Here is an 11,360-nt window from a genome sequence, read left to right as displayed (position 1 = left end):
GGTTTGTTGCAGAAGCAGAAGGGTTCACAGCAGTCGTGGTGGTAGCATAAATGTTTGGTTTGCCCCCCTCATTTGGCCAGTGAGCTGTGCGCCACGAGTGCTCTGGCTGACTCAGGCTGAAGAATGACTTTCTAACAAAAAGTACCGCCATCAGAGAAACCCTTTCTGTGTCAGAACCAAAGCAAGCTCTCTGCTGCTTGGTAAATTGCACTACAGTGGTTCTGTCTCTGTGGAATTGCTGTTCCCTTGAATTTGCATTGGCTGCATAACCTTTTTAATGCCTATGATTAATTTTGGTTGTATGCCTTTTTTTTTTTTCCCCTCTTCTTTTTCATGTTGTTTTGAAACTGAAGCTAATAAAGCAGAACAAAATGGAAAATTCACAGTGAGGATCTGGGGATTAAACTGTCTCCCTTATCAGAGGGAAAGGTCTTTTTTCTAATCATCACTTGCATTTTCATAAGCGAACAATTTTTGAAACTGTTAAGTGGAATCGTTCCTTGAGTGGCAGTATTTGTTGTATACCTGTCTGAAGTGAACAGTGCTTTCAGATTAACAGTGTGAATAACTGTACAATTTGTATGGTGCCTGCATGTCTTAACAGGTATGGTAATGTAATTTTAAGGCCAAGCTAAAACCTGAGATAAAATTCATGCAGTTGTCGTGAACTTGATGATTTCCGCCTGCTTCTGTCATCTCTGAAATGGAGGTTTTGGGTAGATATATGTTAAAATGATGTTAGAGTTTGGTGCTTTTTAAACAGACCAGTTCATGTTGTCAAATAGAAGGCAATCTCACTTGTTATTTAAAAAATAGTTTTTAATTCTCACTGTTTCAAGGAAATACTTGGACACAGATGTTGGTGCACTTCTTTACATGGCTGCATCACTCTGCAGCATGTTTAATGTGTATCTGTGCGTTCCCTGAAAACCTAGCATAGGAGCACAGTACTGGGAGAAGGTTGCTGGTTTAATTAGCTTTAATTCTGGCTGAGAATGATATGATGCTTCCTATCCTGCTTTGGTAGTAATCCCATTATAGCTGCCTTAATTATCTGAGTTACACTGAGTATGGCAGAGTCTAATGGTGTTACGTGACAAAGTCGTCTAGCAGAGGATCAGCTATCCTGAATAAAAAGACAGTGCAGAAGACCTGGTGGAGAGAAACCTAAGCACATTTTTGTCATGTTTTTGATTTGCCTGGGGCAGACAACCAAAGTTTTTCATCAACTGATCGGGACTCGGATCCTGCAGCCCAGCAGCTTTATTGCACACCACACACTAGCAGTTTGAATTCTTCGGGAGCACTTGATATCCTGAGGTGGGCAGGTGGGCAGTGAGTTTGCAAACTGGAGGGAAGTGATGGAAAATGAAACTGCCAGCAGCCTGTGTGCTATGGGAGCAGCTGGGAAAGCTGCAGGGTGTAACCTTTCAGTAACAACTGTCTTGTCCAGTGGCACACAGCGATGTGATTGGGATGAACTAATAAAAGCAGCGGGGCAGCCTGGCCTGGCATGCTTCCACCCCCATCCTGCCTTCCCTCGCGGCAGCAGGATCCTGCAGCCAGGCAAACGTGCTGCTAGTGGAGAAAGCACCGACCCTTGGCCTGTAGCTGGGACACGCTGTACACCACCGCTGGCTTCATGGTCCAGCCCCTACGGCTGCACCCCGTGCTGTCTCCTGGCTCCCACGTGGCAGCTGCCTTCCTCCGAGCTGACGGGCACCAGCCCCGTGGGCAGCCTCTGTGCCCTGCAACTTCCCGGCTTCCATTTGTAAGCTGCGCCGTCGTTCTCCGGCTCTCACAAGATAAAAACGAAAAGCCTCAGGTTTGCACCAGCCTCCCCAAGGAATCACATTGCTTTTCAGGTTGATCAGAAGTGTAGTGGGACTCTTTTTGCTCTTTTCCGCCCCAACCACTGAATATTGCTTCTGTGCCAAGGATGATGTAAAACTCCTATTGGGTGGCCTTTTCTGTAATGTTCGATGAGTAAAGTGAAATGTTCTTGGAGCCTGTATGAAATGCTGAAAAGCTTCCAATTTGCTAAGCAGACGGCTCAGAGAAAGAAATAATGGCTTAAAATCTGGTTCATGGACTTATATCCTCTGCACCACTGATGTGACTAGCATTGAACGAGCATTAGCTCTTCATTGTGCCTTGAAATGCAGGTTAATGCCCTATATCCAGTGGGGGGTGTTTCCTTAGCACCCATAATGATCACTGTCTTTGCATCTCTACAAAAAGCTTGTTTGCAGTTTGCTGTGCCTCTGGGAGTCAGGTCACGCCCCAGTGGACAACTGACCTGTAGCTGATGGATTAGAGTGGTTGTACGCTGCTAACAGTAATTACATGTAATTAAAGTGGCTTCCTGGGACAGCAAGACCTTGACCTTGCAAGCAATCACTTGGAGCCTTGATTTTAGTCCTGTGGCGTCAGCAAGACTGCTGTGGCATTGAAGTGAGCCGTCGGGATGGGGGCTGGAGGAGAGGAGGACACCGCTGAGCACACGGGCTATGGAGAGCTGCTATCTAACCGGTGCGTTCCATCATGGTAATGCGTTGCATGGGGATGGCAGTGACCTAAGATGCAGCAGGACTGTCAAGTTTCTCATGAGCCATGTAATAATTGATGCTTTTCCCTAAATCCCTAGCTCCAGGCACGCTGGTAGTGAATAATGTTGTGAAAGTTCAGTTTGTATTCTCTTCTTCCTTAAAGTAAGGATGTTTCTGTCATTTTGATTGCGTGAAAAAAATCTTGAAATAATTCCAAATACATCCTAAAAGAACATTAAACAGAAAACAAATCAACTAGGTACATTTATTTTTAATATTTTTGTTATTTTTATAGTCCTCTTCATAGTTTTTGACTATTTGGAGTGGCCCTGTGTAAGCACAGAGCTACCATGAATGTGCCATCATATGGATTTAAGAAGGATTAAAAAAGATTAGCAGCTTCTTGCAATTTGGACTTTGAAGGCAAACAGGACAATGCTTATTCCCAATTTTTCTACTTCAAAACTGCATTAACAACAATAATAGTAGAATAGTTGAGAACTACTTGATAATTTGTAGAAAGAAATCTATGTGAATAACAAAATCTATCTTGTAGTTCCCATACTGTTCATAGGCTACTTTCATTTTTGCAAGTGTTTCCTTTTTTAAAACATGAACTGAGCAAAGGGATAAGGGTGGCAGTCTGTGAGTTCATCGCGAGGATGGGCTCTTGACACCTACACCAGACTTGCGTAATTTTGATTGAACGCAACTCCACATGCCTTAAATGCGTTATCCTATCCCTCTCTGTAGCAGCTTGATTTGCACTTGCAGAGAACGAGAAGCAAATATTTCCTGTTTCCTTAGAAAATGCTATTTTTGTGTTCTCATTCCTGTAAGTAAAGTCATTTTGTGCACTAGTCCCTGAAGGCAAATACAGCAAAAGCATTGTTTCCTCTATGCAAATAAATGCATAATACATTTAGGCATTTTTAATATCTTAATTGTATAAACTTCGGGCCCAATTCTGTTTTATTCCATCAATGTTAAGCATACAGCCTATTTTGACACCTTTTCTTTATGATGCAGAAGCTTTGTGTAACTGGTAGGTTAAAAAAACCTCATTGCACCCATCTGAGACTGGAGAACACACAGGTGAACGTCAGCCTGGCTTGGTTTGGTGGAGGGAGCACAGGAGGAAGGGAGGGATGCTGCCCTGTAACAAGGGGGCAGGAAGAGAAGTGCTCCTGATTTCTAGCAATGAGAAACTCTAATGAATGTTATTCCTTTTTTTCTTTTTTTAAGAACTATTCTGTAGAATTTTCTGCTCTGACTGCTTATAAAGACACTAAACAAAATGCAGTTTGTCCTTGAAAATTCTGGCTATAAGCAGTTTTAAAATCCATTTGTTTTTGAAAAAAAAATCATAGAACAAGGGTTCTCGCGCTGATGTTTGGCAGTTCAGTGGGACTCCTCACAAAATAGACATTTACTGATAGCACTGAAGATCTACTGGGCAAATGTGGACTTCTAGTTCAAATTGAGCATGTTACTAAGGGTCTGGTGTAAGGCCCAGTGCAATCCATAAAAATGGCCTAAGTGAGAGACTGGGTGATGCACAGATGTAGCTGTGATTTTGAAGTGCACGCAGTATATTTATTCTGAAACAGGTTATGCTGTGTATGCCTGTTAGAGGGTGCAAAAAGAGGAAATGGCAGAGCTGACCAGTCGTGCCAAGGAGTTTGGTGCAACTTAAATGTGTGTGCCGAGCCTTGTGCTGGAGCAGAGCAAAATTTCATATTGCTTTGCAACACTGCTGCTTACATTGCCCATTTCCTTCCATGTCGAAAGCCAGTGAGCAGCAAACGTGCATTTCTGGTGGCTTCCTGCTGATGTGAAGGGAGCGGGCAGTGCATCCAGGGGCAGGGATGGGACAGCACGTGGAAGGGGTGTCAGGCAGCTTCACTTCACCACCCGCAGCACTCTTCTGTCTGCAAATGGAAAGCCTTTACTAATTGTCTCTCTTTGAGAAGCTGCCTTCTGCTGCTTGGTGTCTTCTGCTATAAGGGAGGTTACTGCATGTGTTGGAAGGCAGGGAACAGATTTCTCAAGATGCTTTTGGCACAGGTACCCTATGCCTAGCCTGAAAATACAGCTCTTCAGTTCAGCACTGGAGCAACGGTGGTGTTAAGCAGAGCTGCACGGTGTTTCCTTCTCTGTGGTGAGTTCATTCTGCTGTACACTGCCCTCAACCTAAACATGTATGGCCACAAATATGTGTATTGCTTCCAGAGCAGTGTGTATCTGTATAGAATCAATGCTATTTTATCGTGTGCACATCTAAACTCTCACCTGTTTCCTCTGCTACCACTGATCAATACTGGTCTTGACATGTGGTTGGAGGTCTCAGGCTTCAAGATCTGTTTTCCAGAAGGATTTTCCTTGCGCCTGCCAGGCTTTGCATGGTTACTTTGCATGGCTTTTTAGCTGTTGGAATGAAATAAGCCTTAAAACCCACCTGAGGTCTCAAAGGAGTCACTGATCTGGGGTTAGAGTCTGCTCACCTCATTTAGGAGCAGAACTCCTTGGCCGTGTTGTCTCAGCTCCTTACGCAGTTGGTGAAGGCACCTCAGGAAGGAGGTGCGTGCTCCTCCTCGCCTTCTGGAGGATGGGGCAGTTCATCCCTGCAGGTGCCTGTGTTCCTCTGTGTCCTACAGAGAAACCTCACCTCCAGGAACCAGCTCCCCCCTCCAGGTGCAAGTCAGGGCCTCGCCCAGTGACTGGGTGCAGATTCGAGCCCCTCCTGTGGCTCCCGCTCCGTCACCAGTACGACTGTGGCCCTATGACAATTAGTGGCTTTGTGATTAGTAGGCGATTAGTAACATCTTTCCCATGACTTGGCCACGTGATTTGTAAACCTCTCAGAAAGTTCCCTGAAGCATGAGCCAGTTTCTCTTTTAAAACTGTTATTAAGTGGAAAAAAAACAACCTACAAGCCTTACAATACTAACAGTGCTCAGCCAGATAACATCAAAATCATTCACAGTTCTCACTGCCAACCAATACAGATTTGCACATTACTGTGCAAAGGACACGGAGGCTCAGTTTTTGTTTAAATCAACTTGTTTTTTCATCAGTAAAAACTGAGGTCCTCAGTGCCAAGTAAAATAAAGCCAGGTTCTTAGCTGGTTTAAACTCGATGGGCTCCTTGTAGCTTCAGTGGACCTGCACTGTATTATTCTTGCTGGCTTTTAGCTGCTACCTGACTTTACTTCTCTAACCAAGACATACAACAGGCTTGCAAGGGATCGGTCTGAGGAGACATGTAGCTCTTCTGTACCTGTTCAGCCCTAGATGCACAGCTCCTGCAAATACAGGTAGGGTCCTGCTTATACACTGTTACTGTCTTTTTTTCTTTTTTTGCTTTGGAATCCGAAGTTACATTTATGGCTTGCTGGTGAAGTGTCTGCAGTAATGGATGAGAACTTTTTGTCTCTTTCTTTATTCCAGCATGCTGTAAGCTAACATTTTAGCACCCAGTAAACCAAACTGAGCACCAGTTTGTTCTCTATCCAATATTTTTGTGACAAGACAGTGGGAAGAAAACAGCATCTACGAGCACCACGTTCTTCCCTTGGTGATCCCAGCAATTTTAGCACCCCAGCTAAATAGCTGGGGAGGAAAATTACAGAGACCATTGGGATAGCAAAAATCTGAATGAAAAACCCCGATGAAATAGTAGCTAGTGATTTCTGCTGTGCTTCCACATTGAAGTTCCTCTAACACAGAGCCAAACGTGAAGAAATGCTGACAGCATTAATCACACTGCTCTATACTTTTCAGCTATCTTTTGGCAGCCTTTGAAAGTCACAGCTAAAAATACTGAAAACACTCTAGGTTCAGTGGGATTTGAGTTAACAAAAAGGATAGCGTAGAAATAAGATGACTGAGAAGGAAGAGTCATGGCATGACTGTACTTGCTGAGGCCTCGGTGTAGGTGGGAAAGCAAAAGGACTGTTCATCGTGTTAAAGGCACACCTGATCCAAAAAGCAGTCAGCCACTGTACTCCAAAACATTGTCGAGGTTTTGGGGGACTTTTTTCCCTTAATGTAACATGGATGGACAAACCTTTGTCGCTTCAACCATGGCACAAGAGGAGGAAGCACCCCACAGACAGACCTCTGGCAGAGGAGTAATGCCTAAGGGTTATTGCAGAAATACTGGTGTCTTGGAGCAAGCCCAAAGCTTTTTTTGTTGTTTTTTAAACTTAGTGAGGGCTTAGACAACTCCAAGTTCCCACTTCTCCCTGCTTTCCCATCTGGGCTGGGTGCTCCTGGGAGTCCTTGGCAGAGGCACTGATCCAGCCCCAGAATACCTGGTCTCCTTTCCTGGGCATGGAGGTTGATGCACTTGGGCAGTATCATCCTTCATACCAATCACCAGGGATGTATGTTGGCCATCAAGGAACCTGCCAGACTATTGCAAGAAACTGTTTAGTGTTTTACGTGGCTGCTGCCAGCTGTTCACACAAAGACTTTAAGACAGTGAAAGTTGCGAAAAGCGTAAGAGTAGCTGGCTACAGTAATAAAATGGATTTTTTCCCTGATTTTACAAGCCATTGTAGAGTTGTTCCCACTGTGTTTACTCTCTTGGAAGTGCCGCTTTTCATTGTCACTGATCAGGGCTGGCCAGAAAATGAACCTTTACTAAACTATTGCTCCTTCTTTTGCTTAATGCATGAGCATTGACTCTCCAGCACCCAGAAATTCACCTCTCAGTGATGCCTGGAGGCTCTGTAAGCCTGCCACTTGCAGAGTTTATGGCATGCTCTAGGGCTGTTATTCTATACCTGTGTTAGACATAGGCTGTAGCAGCCTGGGTATAAGGTACCTGGCTAAAAACATGAAAGCACAGGCTGCAAATCCAAGCTATGTTGTACCGAAACATCCTGTCACAATTCTTCCTGCAGCTGCAGGATCCGTTTTGCACTGATTAATCTGATGCCGAACCCTCCCGAACGGGCTCCGAGCATTCCAGCCAAGTTCTGGTACGAGCACAGTGCTCTCAGTGACCTCGCCTGCCTCTGCGCTGCTGCCGCTCACTGCAGCCGGGACGCGAGAAGCCAGGCAAGTTCTGCAGTGCTCCGGGAAGAGAGCGGCAGGGCTGGGGCCACCGCAGAAAGGAGCTCACGGAGGAAAAGCCCTGGCACTCCTGGGTGGGAAGAGCAGTGAGAAGATGCCGGCTGAGGTACCGCTCCCCTCGCTGCCCTCCCCGCTCCCTCCCTCCGTCCCCAACCCACCTCTTTGCCTTCGGCTCTGCCGGCTGCTGGGCGTCATGGTGGTGGTTCCCAGGGCCCTTCCCGCAGCCCTCTGGGCCCTGTGGCCACCTGGGGCTCCTGGCTCGGCCCCCATGCGCAGAGGGGGATTGTGGCCTGCGTTAGGAATGAATCTGAGAGGCAGCTGCTGGCCCTCGGGGAGGAGAATGAGGGCTAAAGGTGCAGCTGCCTGCTGGAGGAGACCTGAGGCAGGGTTTGGAAAAAGAGGGCAGCCCTACAAAATAAAGGATGTCTCTGGTGCCTGGGCAGCCCTACAAAATAAGGGGTGTCCCTGGTTCCTGCTGCGCAAACGGTGGCTCCCACGGGACGCTGCCTAGTGCACTCTGCTGCTGCCTTCCTGCTTTGTATTGCGAGTTACTTTTGAAAGCCCGGGGCATGAGGTATCGCTGCCCCGTCACTTCTCCTGCTCTTTTGTCTGTACTTCCATAGCTCCCCCCTCCACCCGCTTCTGTTTACTTCCTTCTTTGGGCTGCATTGTTGTACGTAGTTGGCACAGCTACAGGAGCGGTGTTCGTTAACTGCTGCTCCCCTTGCAGCCGGTCCCTTGTTCCCCGTTGTGATCGATGCTGTTACACAAGCTCTGGTACCCTGTGGCTGCCTCTCCTCTGTTTGTTACGTCTTGCATAGCTTTCTTTGTGTATGCTTCTTAAACAAAACAGCTGGCAGCAGAGCTTGTCCTGCCCAGGTACGTTACGGACCGCTCTGTACCTGTGTGCCTCTGTCCTGGGGCAGACCACACGGTGTGGGCAGGACAGTGGAGAGCCGGTGTCGTGCTGCTGTGGGGCTTCTCTGGGGACGTCAGAACCTGAGGATCAGCTGGTTACGAGGGCTGACCTCATGCCTTTCCCCTCCTTCCTGCTGTCTTCCTCCCTGTCCCACCTTTGGTAGAATATCTGAGAAGCTCTGTGTAGAGGACTAAGTCTCTGCTCTCCTGCAGGGTTCAGTAATTGAAGTGCAAACTTGTTGTTCCTCCTGAACCCATAGATCATGTCCCTTCTACCAGCCTACATCACCAGGAAAGAGGCAGCCCTTGCCACGGGATGGCACGACAAGGGCTAAGCGTCCACTGTGCGGCAGGCTCACTTTGCATCCAAATCAATCTTGTTATCTGTGCTTCAGAGACGGGAGAACAATGATGCTCCCTGCTCGAAGGGAGCACGAGGCTGTGCTGGGGCTGCCAGCAGGCAGCAGCCCGCACTGGGAAGCGAGCGCCTGGCAGTGCCCCTTGGATCAGGATGAAGTTACCTTTCTGTGAGGCAGCCCCAGCTTCGCCTCGGAGGGGAGAGAGCAACCAGGTCAGGGAGTTTTCCCTTTCAGGGGACATTTTCTGCTCGTGCCATGGCTGCTGGACCAGGGGCAGCTATCCTCAGAGGGACAGCTGTCACTGCTCAGATAGAAGCTCCTAACACTTACTCAGCTTGAGCACCCAGAAATCAAACAGTGTCGTTCAATGCTGCAGGTGATCTCGTTATTCTTATCCAGAAAGTCTGGCTTCGCCACCTCCTTGCAAGATGTGTGGGTATTCATGGAGCTGCACAGATGGCAGAAACACCTTGTCTGTGCAAGAAAGTGGTGCCAGATCATCATCTGAAACTGATTTTATTTTTGGTTGATTTAACTAAATTGGTACAATCTGTGATTGGATTTCTCACTTGAGTTTACCTAAACTTTCTCTTGAGCTAAACTAAATGGTGGTTCCTGTCCACGTGCAGGTTTGTGCTACTTTAAACACACCTGTCTAGAATCACGCCTGCAGTTAGTTAGCTCGCTGAAACTTTTTCCTGTCCTCCTCATGTCTGTGGATATTGCACATCGCCCTTCACTGGGGACATTTAAATACGAGATCTTCCATGTAACTGAGTGCGGTAGGGAACAGACAGTGGGATCGCGTGCTTTTTTTCTTGTTGTAGATAACAAGTGCTGCCCAAAATATCTCCTGTCCTATGCAAGTCATCAGGCTCATGGAGCACATAAATGGCTCCGCTAAACGAGTTCACGCCTGGGAAGCTGCATTATCCCTGGGAAAAAAGTGGCCAGTTTATTAAAAACTATTCCTATGTGTGAATTTGTTTTCTCATGGAAAAAGATCTGTGACAGACAGTAAAGCCACTGCTTCGGTAACAGGATTACTGTTTTACAGCCACCTTCATTCCATTTTTGAGTTATTTCAGAATCACCCACTCGTGGCTGGAGCTTTAGAAGTCATCCTTGACACAGAAGGGAGGATGCTGCAGCATCCAAAGTTTCCTCAGCAGACAGCACCGGTTTCCCGTGGGTTTTAGCACCGTGCTCTGTCTCATGTCATCGAGCTCAGCAGGCAAAGGAGTACAAAGGAATTGGACCCCCCATGTTTTTGACTTCTGAGCTCATACCATGTTAAATAAAAGGTGGTTGGTTGTTTTTTTTTTTTTCTTGTTTGTTTTACAGCAGAAATAGCCTCAGGTTCTGAGGTTCTGCTCTCAGTGCCAAGGCCCGCTAGCTGGAGGAACAGGGAGCGAAAAATCACCAAGCCACCCCGGTGGAAATGCGTGCGGTGATGGGGGCTCTGCTTGTGCGTGGCTGAACTGACCCCGTGGGCCCTAACCCACTCCAGAGCACCAGGCAGGAGGTGCACACTCAGTGTTACTGGGGCAGAACAGGCAGGGTCAGGAAAGCAATTTATGGTAGGTCACCACTGGAAGCAAACACAGGGAAATCGTGCTTGGAAGAAAGCAAAGTTGAGGTCAGCAAATATTTTTCAGGGTCAAAAAGTAACAGCCAGCAGTTGTCATGAGTGGCTGCTTTTTTTCCTTCATCTTCAGGCCGGGAAGTTTCTTTGGCCAAATTCAAACAAAACTTATTTTCTGTCTTTTCTACCAAGTGAAAATAGGTTCTGAAGAGGAGTGAGTAGAAGGGTGACAGGGGATGGTTGGTCTGGATAAGAAACCTTCGCCTGCAAGGGTCCAGCTTTAAGCTGCTGCTAATTTCCCACTTGCAGCTACCAGGTATTTATTTGTTGTTGCACTTTCAAGTATGTGTCACGAATTAACAGCTAAGAAGATGCTCTTAGGAGTAACTTTAGAGGTGTGTGGTGTCTATAAAGAATGTTAGCAGGAGAGCTGAGTTCTTTCAACGTGACTTTTCTCCCTTGGCTGAGGGGGAAGCCAGGACAGCAGGGTATTTCTCTGATGGAAAAGTCAGTGCAGCAGCGATGCGGGACAGAAAGTGTGTGAGGAGCTCAACACTAGTTCACAGCAAAGTTGTGGGGATGATGGGTTGTTGTGAACCAAAACTTCTTTTAAAACTGTTATTTTGCCTTTCTTGCCTTACTCTTTCTGCCTGGAAGTGCAGGCTTAGCGCAAGCCTCTGCTCCCTACCCCACAGCCAAGCGCATTTATGGGCAACCCTAAATGAAAGCTTCCCTCTCCCCTGCACACAAAGCCCCATGTGGGGCTGGATGGAGGCAGAGCAGGTCTGCTCACAGCAAGGCCTCTGAAATGCTGCCGTCCTCTTTTGCAGCCGAGACCTGGCCGTCCTTGTTCAACGGGGTATTGGA

The 11,360-nt window shown here is 47.1% G+C and overlaps 1 protein-coding gene and 1 long non-coding RNA gene across 5 annotated transcripts in view; one reads left to right on the top strand and one right to left on the bottom strand.

Moving 5' to 3' along the window:
• LOC310880888 (synaptotagmin-like protein 2) overlaps positions 1 to 11,360 on the top strand; it is a 72,594-nt gene that overhangs the window by 26,774 nt on the left and 34,460 nt on the right. For 2 of the 4 annotated variants that reach the window (XR_014571967.1, XM_083797348.1), the window contains exon 1: positions 5,884 to 7,737. The exons of 1 other annotated variant lie outside the window; for it this stretch is intronic. The gene's annotated coding sequence lies outside the window, so the exon portion shown is untranslated. One more of the 4 variants, XM_083797352.1, reaches the window with a different exon arrangement.
• On the bottom strand, positions 293 to 11,314 carry LOC310880912. Its single transcript, XR_014571984.1, has 4 exons — positions 7,790 to 11,314; positions 5,054 to 5,329; positions 4,842 to 4,976; positions 293 to 2,773 (listed from the first exon to the last, which is right to left on the bottom strand). It is a non-coding gene; the product is annotated as an uncharacterized lncRNA (long non-coding RNA).

This window comes from Anser anser (assembly GCF_964211835.1).
Source record: "Anser anser genome assembly, chromosome: 13".
Classification (NCBI taxonomy): Eukaryota; Metazoa; Chordata; class Aves; order Anseriformes; family Anatidae; genus Anser; species Anser anser.
Note: the sequence above shows the minus strand (reverse complement) of the source record. Positions and strands in the feature narration are given on the sequence as shown.